At 39.2% G+C, this 9,039-nt stretch overlaps 1 non-coding gene across 1 annotated transcript; it reads left to right on the forward strand.

Moving 5' to 3' along the window:
• Nucleotides 1-298: 298 nt before the first annotated feature.
• On the forward strand, nt 299-496 carry LOC142431283 (U2 spliceosomal RNA). Its single transcript, XR_012780812.1, has one exon. It is a non-coding gene; the product is annotated as a U2 spliceosomal RNA (small nuclear RNA).
• Nucleotides 497-9,039: the final 8,543 nt, after the last annotated feature.

The following is a 9,039-nucleotide window of genomic DNA, read 5'->3' on the forward strand; positions in this document are numbered from 1 at the left end:
AACCCCTGGCATCAGCTCCTCTTTTTCCCCTCCCTCGCTCTCCCTCTCACCCTTGTGACCCCTTGGTAAATTATTATTATTTTCATATCTTACATGGACTACTGTCTCCCTTCCCTCACGGTTTCTGTTGGTCATCCCCGGGGTGGTGGGGGTGGGGTGTTTATGTGTAGATCATTGTAATCAGTTCTCCCTTCCTCCCTTCCTCTCCCCACATTCCCCCTACCCTTCGGTATCGCTACTCCCATTCCTGTTCCTGGATTCCATGTGTCAGGAGCTCTCATCTGTACCTGTGTCCATTATTGCTTCTCAGCCTTTTGGCTAAAATCAAGTGTACTATCTGTTCTTATCAGTAGGTTACTTTTTGGGGTTTGGGAGTACCCAACCTTTTTCTCACATAAATTGGTGTTAATAGTTGGTTTGCTTGACACATTTTGGCACAAGGAAGATTTCATAGAAATGCTTTGCTTTCAGATTGCAGAGGAAAGCTCTACTCCTCTTTACACAGAACGTGGTACAGTTTTGCATCACTTCTCAGTGATATGCATGTGGTCTTAATCATATAAAGCAATATCATTCATATCACAGGCAAATGAAATTTTGCTGAAGATTATCCAACAACAGTTGCAGAAGTACAATGACAAGAAACTGCCAAAGGTTCAGGCCAGATTTAGAAAGGTTGTGGAACAAAGGATATCATTGCTGATGCCAGATGGTTCCTGGTTTAAAGTAGAGAACACCAGGAAGGTGTTTGCTTGTGTTTCACTGACTATGCAAAGGCACGCAACGTGTAAATCATAGTAAACCATGAATACCTTTGAGGATGTCAGAGCACTTCTGTGTGCTCATTCAGAACCTGTACATGGATCAAGAGGCCCTTGTGTGACCATAACAAGGGCATACCGCATGGTTTAAAATCAGGAAAGGTATGCATCAGGGTTGTATCCTCTCACCATACTTATTTCACTTGTATGCTGAGCACGTCATCAGGGAAGCTGGATTCTGGGGAGAAGAATGTGGCATCAGGATTAGAGGAAGGCTGGTTAACAACTTGTACCCTGCAGATGACACCACCTGCCTTGCTGAAGTGAAGAGGACGGTGTGCAGTTGTTGACGAAGATCAGGGAGTGTAGCCTTCCGGATAGATTACAACTCAATGTAAAGAAAACTCAAATACTTGCAATTGGACCAGCAGGTAACATCACGATACATGGGGAAAAGATGGAAGTTGTCAATGATGTTGTCTGGCTCGGAGCCATAATCGAGGCTCATGGAAGCAGCAGTCAGGAGATCAAATGACACATTGCACTGGTTAAAAACTGTTGTTCCAGACCTCTTTAAAGTGTTAAAAAGCAAAGGGGTTACTTTGAGGACTAAGCTATGCCCGATCCAAGCTGTGGTATTTTCCATCTCTTCTATGCATGTGAAAGTTGGATATTGAATAAGGAAGACTGCAGAAGAACCAATGCATTTAAATTATGGTGCTGGCAAAGAATATCGAAAGTGCCCTGGACTGCCAAAAGAACAAACAAATCTGCCTTGGAAGAAGAATGCTCCTTAGAAGTAATGATGCTGAGACTTCATCGCACCTACTCTGGCCATCTTGTCAGGAATGACCAGGCCCTGGGGAAGGACATCATGCTTGGTAGAGTAGAGGGGCAGCGAAAACGAGGAAGACCCTCTGCAAGATGGATTGACGCAGTGACTGCAACATGGGTTCCAACATCAGAACAATGATAACGATGGTAGGACCAGGCAGTGTTGTATCCTGTTGTAGATAGGGTAGCTGTGTGACAGAACACTGATTCTACAGACCCTAACAACAACAACATGCTCTGCTGCTGACTGAAACCTCCGTAGTAGGAACCTACCAGCCCCTCTGCAGGAAAAAATGTGGCCGGCTGCATCTGTCAAGGACCACAGCCTTTGAAACTCCAAGAGGCAGGTCTACTCTGTCCTGGAGGGCCACCGTGAGTAGGCGTCTACCCATGGCCATAGATTTGTTTGGTTTTAAACATTTTCCTATTAGGAGAAGCCACTAAATGAAAAAAAAATCATTTCATAGGGACTCTTACACCTCTTATCACAATCCATCCATCCATCCATTATGTCAAGCATATTTGTACATATGTTGCCATCATTTTCAAAACATTTTCTTTCTACTTGGACTCTTGGTATCAGCTCATTTCCCCCCTCTCCCACTCTCCATCATGAACCCTTGATAATTTATAAAAAACATTTTTTTTCATGTCTTACATATACTGCTGTCTCCCGTCACCCACTTTTCTGTTGTTCGTTCCCCTGGGAGGGAGCTATATGTTGATCATGGTGATTGGTTACACCTTTCTCCCCCACCTTCCCCTTACTCTCCTGGTATCGCTACTCTCATTAATGGTCCTGAGGGGTTTATCTGTCATGGATTCCCTGTGTTTCCAGCTATTATCTGTAGCAGTGTATATGTTCTGGTCTAGCCACATTTGTGAGGTAGAATTGGGTTCATGAGAGTAGGGGGAGGAAGCATTAAAGAAGTAAAGTTCTATGTTTTGTTGGTGCTACACTAAACCCTGATTGGCTCATCTCTTACTTGTGACCCTTCTGTATAGGGATATCCAATTGTCTACAGACAGGCATTGGGTCTCCACTCTGCCCTCCCCGTCATTCACATCACTATGATATTTTGTTCTGGGTCTTTGATGCATGATAGCTGATCCCATAGACCCCTCATGATCACAGAGGCTGGTATGCTTCTTCCATGTGGGCTTAGTTGCTTCTCAGCTAGCTGGCCACTTATTTATCTTCAAGCCTTTAAGACCTCAGATGTTATATCTTTTTATAGCTGGGCACCATCCATTTTCTTCGCCACATTTGACGCTACTAAATTTATAGGGCAATATTCCTTTAACTTATGTTGAGTGGAAGTAACTGAGAGGCACTTATTACATAGTATCTTTTCCCTGGGAAAAATCTCTTTATGTTTTATGGGCCCAGTTATCATGTAGTTAATTGTTCAAATGTTTTTTCCAGACATCAGTTTTCCAGAATCCATTTGTTTTCTTCTTTCTAATGTGAGCAAAACAGCATGTCCTCGACTGATGGTTGCTACTTTTTGCTCCTAAGCAAATTCCTATGTCAATTAGGGACGAGCCATATTGTTTTTCCATCAAGAACTACATAATTTTAAAATAAAAATCAAATAAGACTCAAAAAGTTAAAAGTAACACTTAAAAGACAGAAAGTCATTTACTTAGCATATTTTAAATTTACAAAGGAAGAAATATTCTAATCTAAATAATAATCATACACATTTTCTCTTCCCAGAATTGAGCTCTTATCTTATTATTCTATAGCTTTAAAAAACACTACCGTTATTTTTGTAACAATAATGTGTACTTGGTACTCAGAATTTTTAAACTACAGAAAAGTATAAGTGAAGGTGAAATATTCATCTTAAATTTTACCAAGAAAAGCAAAAAAGTTAAAAGTGAAACTATCGTTACTCACAGATAATATGATTTTATATATGGAAAATACGAAAAGCTCCACAAGTGGAGTACTGGAAGCAATAGAGGAATATGTCAGAGTGGCGGGATACGAGATCAACAAACAGAAGTCTATCGGACTGCTATACACATTGGACAAGACCATGTAAGAGGGGATCAAAAAGGTAGCACCCTTCACAATAGTCAAGTGCAAATTAAAATATCTAGGGATATGCCTGACCAAAGCACCAAAAGATTTGTGTGAAACCAAGAGTGACCTCAACAAATGGAAGAATATCTCATGTTCACGGATTGGAAGACTTAATATAGTAAAGGCACTATATAAGTTTAATGCTATCCTGATACAAATACTATCATCTTTCTTCAAAGAGTGTGAGAGTAGTGATACCAGGAGGTTAAAGGGAAGGTGGGGGGGAGAAAGAGGGATCAGATCACAATGATCTCCATATAACCCCCTCCCAGGGTGATGGACACAGAAAAGTGAGTGAAAGGAGACATTGTTCTGTGTAAGATATGAAAAAAATAATAATTTATAAATTATCAAGGGTTTATGGGGGAAGAAGGGGGGCAGAACAGCAAATGAGGAGCTGATGCCAAGGGCCCAAGAAGAAAGAAAATGTTTTGAAACTGATGATGGCAACCATGTACAAATATGCTTGACACAATGGATGTATTAAATGATTGTGAAAGTTGCTGTAAGGGCCCCCAATAAAATGATTTAAAAAAAAAGAATGACTCATGAACATTGTATTCTCTGAATTCTGTCATACTTGAGAATGTTTACCTATTGCTTTTCTAGTCAAAGGGAATCTTAGTAGAATCTGATGTTTTTGGATCACACATCTTTCCTTCAGAACATTGTGAGCATTATTGTGTTGTCTTTGGCACTTACTGTTGTTGTAAAGAAGTCTGATTTCTTTTTCTCCCGAGTATAACTGATTTATTTTTCTGGCTGATTACTTGAAGAATGGTTTCTTTATCCTTGAGTTTTAATCATGTAATTGAGCTCTGCTTATTGTAGAATGTTCTGTATTCATATTTTTCTCAATAGAAGGCACTTTCAAGCCCACAATCTGGCTCCACTGCCCTCACCTTAATTTCTAGAAAATTCCCTGGCATTATATGTTTGGCTTCATTTCCTGTTGGGACCAATATCAGTGATATCCAATTATGCATATGTTGGCTCATCTATCTTCCATCTATAGTAGTTTATCTCTAAATACTTTGATCTTTCTCTTTAACATTGTTTATCATATTTAATGCAAGTCTTTCTTTTACATCAACAATTAGGTTCCCAGAAATAACTACTCTAGTTATTATTGGGTTTTTTGTTTATTAATTTGTTAATAACAGTTTGACCTCAATAATAGTAAACGCTCAATTGTTTCCTTACTTTGGCAATCACTTTTTCCACCTTGGTAGTTATCCTCAGGATGTTCAGTCTTTGCTTTGTCTAAATCATGTGTTTATTAAATTATTCAAAAATATGAAGCAATTTTCTTCATGTTCTCTTATTATTTAGTTTTCTCCATTCATTCCGAGATATTATTTATATAACTGGTATGCAATTTCTTTTTTTCTTGTTCATGCTTGGGTGGTTCCTAGGAAACATTTTATTTGCTCGGGTACACTGAGATTAGGTCTTGATTTCTTTTCTTTTTAATCACATTGTCTAAGACCATTTTGTTTATCTTTCCAAGTTATAGTTTATTGGCTAAGTATTCCTGGGTTCTATGCAAGCTTCTGGAATCCAAGAGAAGGAGAGCAGGAGAGAGCCCATATGGGATATACAAAATCTTTATTAGATAGCTGAGACCCACTCAATGTTCTGGGATTTCATAGAAGCTCTGGGATCCAGGATCACTGGCGAGCTTTACTCCCTTTCTGTAAGCATAGCCTTGGGGCTCGCATTTCTGGAATGTCACTTCCTATTGGACTCCTTTTTCCTCAACACAACCTGTCCCAAACCTCAGTTCCTCAGTTTGAAAAGAGAAAAGATAATGAATGACATGTAGGATTCCTTCTGAGTTTGATTTTTATCAACTCAGCATTACAGCATCCAGGGACTTCGTCACAAGTAGGAAGTAAATAAAGCAACACTGTGCTACCTATCTACTCCATTTTAGAATATTTTTTCCTCTTATTTGCCCATTTTTGACGTTTATTAAATTAATAGAGTCCCCTTTTCTTATTTTGTGGTAGTTATAATTTCCATTTACCATTCAGCTTTTTGTTTGCTTCACTTTTTGGATTGTTTGCTTATTTCGTTAAGTTGTGACTCAATTTTAACCTGCAATCTTAAAACTGACACAGGATTTAGCAAAAATTAAAATTCAGAAACATAGCTGATCATTTAAATGTAAGTTTCTAAATGAAAACAGAGCCCATGGGCTTTGAGTTGAGCTGCTTCGAACTCATTGGGACCCTATAGAACAGTGTTGAACTATCCCTTTGGGTTTCAAGGCTGTAAACCTTCATGGGAGCAGAAATCCTCATCTTTCTCCAAAGGAGTGGCTGGGGTCTTGAAGTGCTGAAGTGATGGTTAGCACCTCAACTTGTAACCTTTGCACTTTGACACATGGGTTCCCCCAACGTTTCATACCATAACCAGCTAAAAGAGAAGTTGGGATGAGATGTATGCAGAGCATTTTAGAAATTACTGCAGAGGCAACGATAGAAAAGAGCAAGGAAGAAAATAATGGACGAGGGGAATTCATTTCGTTGTGAGGCTACAATGATAAATTACTTTGGCAGGCAATATTGTCTTTTGGACTGAGGGCTATGGGATTGGGATTGTATTATCTCTGCACTTTGAAATTCTTATAAACTTTTCACTTCTTGAAAAACAGTTCTTCCTGTTCTGGGAAACAGCTTGGCTGTTTTTATTCCTAAACTTTAAAGTTTATGTTTGAAATAAAGTCTTATTTTCCTGTGTAACTCTGGAATGTTAACAGATGTGTGAAGCAATGATTTGGGTTTTAGAGTTTATTTTGTAATCTGAGACATGTTGGCCAGTGTGCCAACCATCCTGAAAGTTTCTGTCATTCTGCGTCATGGCTGTTGGACCCACGGGTACTAAAAAAGCAGAAACCACAACTGAAGACGAGGACAAGGACTTAGTTAGGATAGGAGGAACATCCGAATGAGAGCAGCAATAGAAGGTCCCAGACACTGAGTGTAGTCAAGGGGTGGAGGAATATGAAGTCCTTGGAGCTATCTACCAAGGGATGTTGGAGAAACTGCATAAAACAGGCAGTCAAGTCATCAGGTGAAAGATAAGACCATCAGAAGCAAAGTAAGCATGGAATCAGTGTCCGCTAGCAGGGTGTAGATTGTTTTCTTTCCTTTTTATTCTATTTCCACCATGGAAAAACACAATTCTAAGATGGAAAATAGGCAATGGTGAGATGAAATTTTAGCTGAGAGGAGAGAGAGTGAGAGAGACAGAGAGAACATCATCCCTCCAAACTCCCTAACTTACATAATTCTCTTCTCTGACCTGATCACGATGCCTCATGACTGTACTCAATTTTAATTTTAGAAATATTGATTTTATTATTGTTTTTTTAAAATTTTATTATTGTTGTTGAGACTCTTCACTGCACAGCAAGGCATGTACCAGTTCAACAGTTGATACATGTACAATTCAGCGGCATTGAGGACATTCTTTGAATGATGCGTCCATTTTCACCCCCCTTTAATGAGAATTTCCTCGCTCTTTAGCAAGAATTCACTGTTTCCTAGGGGTGCTGTCTAAGTTTTCAACTAGGCTGTGATCATGAAGGTCTGAGGTTCTAAACCACCAGCCTCTCCAAGTGGCTGATCTTCCTCCTTTCATACACAGTTGCACTCTCAGAAACCTGCAGGGACCATTCTACCTTGTCCTGTAGGGTCGCTATGAGTCTGCATTGACTCGATGGCAGTGAGTGAGTGCCGTCAGTCTGATAGTATATGGATAGTTCTTAAAAGAATATCGTGCTCATGATCTGATTTACAGAACGCTGGATGGTGGTAAAAGCCCCAATCCAGTTGCAGAGTTCCCACCTGGATTCAGCCCCCAGAGTATCCTCTGTAACCACTGACCAGGAATGTGAATGTGTGAATGGCCATGCTATCAGACAGAGTGAACTGGATACAGTTAGGTTAAAAGTTAACGCCTTACCACTTGTCTTCCCTTTTGACCAATTTTTAATTTGTTGTCGTTTTCATTATTTTCTGCTTTCTTTTGGATTGAGGGTTTTCTCTGTGTTTTTGTTGTTTTTAAAATTATTTGGTATGATTTTCTTTATATGAAATTCAAGATAGGTAACTCCACAGAGACAGTATCTAGATGAATAGTTTCTTAGGATTATAGCAGGGACGATTGGGTGTGGTGGGAGGGGAGTTTGGAGCTTATAATAATGATTTAGAAATTTATTTACAAATTATTTTCTTGGTGTCTTGGTTCTTAAGCTTATTCCTGGGGTTACTTGGGATATTGATTCAGAAAATTGAAATGGATAGACAACATCTAGTTTGTTAGACATGGTTGAGTTTATAAAACTTTAGTACACTCTTTCAAAGGTCACTGCAAAATTGGGATGTCATAACAAGCCTTTTTATGACTTTTCTTCATCTATTGCCTTTCCTATAATGCACACTGTTCGGCACTCAGATCTTGTACCCATTCCATCTTTCCATAAATGATCACAGCTCTCAGAGGTGTGATAACACACAAGATAAAGAAAGCAGGGGCAGGGGCAGGGACAGCGATTGCCACACAACTTCACATCATGAACATTTTGACCAGAATGAATTGCGTGATCTGATCAGAGACTTACATCTTTCTAAGGGGTCTTCTGAATTGCTTGCCTCCAGATTAAAGGAAAAGAATGTACGTCACCCAGGAACAAAGATTACATTTTATCAAAGGAGAGAAAAGGATTTGCTGCCATCCTTTACCAAAGACAACTTAGTATACTGCAATGACATCAGAAACCTTCCGAAGAAAACGGATCTTTCAGAATGTAATTCACGGGAAGTGAGCAGCATCTTTTCACAGACAGTTCAAAACAGAGTTTGAAATGTGTTCTTTTAAGATAATGGTGACAAATATGGTTCTATTCTAATTGGTCACTCCACCAGAGGCATCTTTTGAGTCTTAGCAAAGATAAATTATCAAGGGCGTCAATGGGTGGTTTGTGCAGACTTGAAGATGGTTAATTTTCTTCTTGGTCAACTAACGGCTATATAAAGTATCCTTGCTTTTTCATGCCTTTGGCATGGTAGAGCCAAACATGAACATTGGACAAGAAAAGATTGGCCTCCAGGGAAATCTATGGTGTTTAGAGGACAACATGTAATCCATGAACTTTTGGAGCACACCATAGAATCATACTGCCACCATTACACCACTACAAAGCAAGGCCTGAAGAAACCATTTGTAAAGGTTTTGAATAAAGACAGTTTGTGTATTGAATACATAATACATAAGTTACTTAGATTTACCACAGAAAAGCTGACAGCAGGAATTTGCAATGGTTCATAGATCAGACAACTTATA

Source organism: Tenrec ecaudatus, chromosome 17 (genome assembly GCF_050624435.1).
Source record: "Tenrec ecaudatus isolate mTenEca1 chromosome 17, mTenEca1.hap1, whole genome shotgun sequence".
In the NCBI taxonomy this organism is placed as follows: Eukaryota; Metazoa; Chordata; class Mammalia; order Afrosoricida; family Tenrecidae; genus Tenrec; species Tenrec ecaudatus.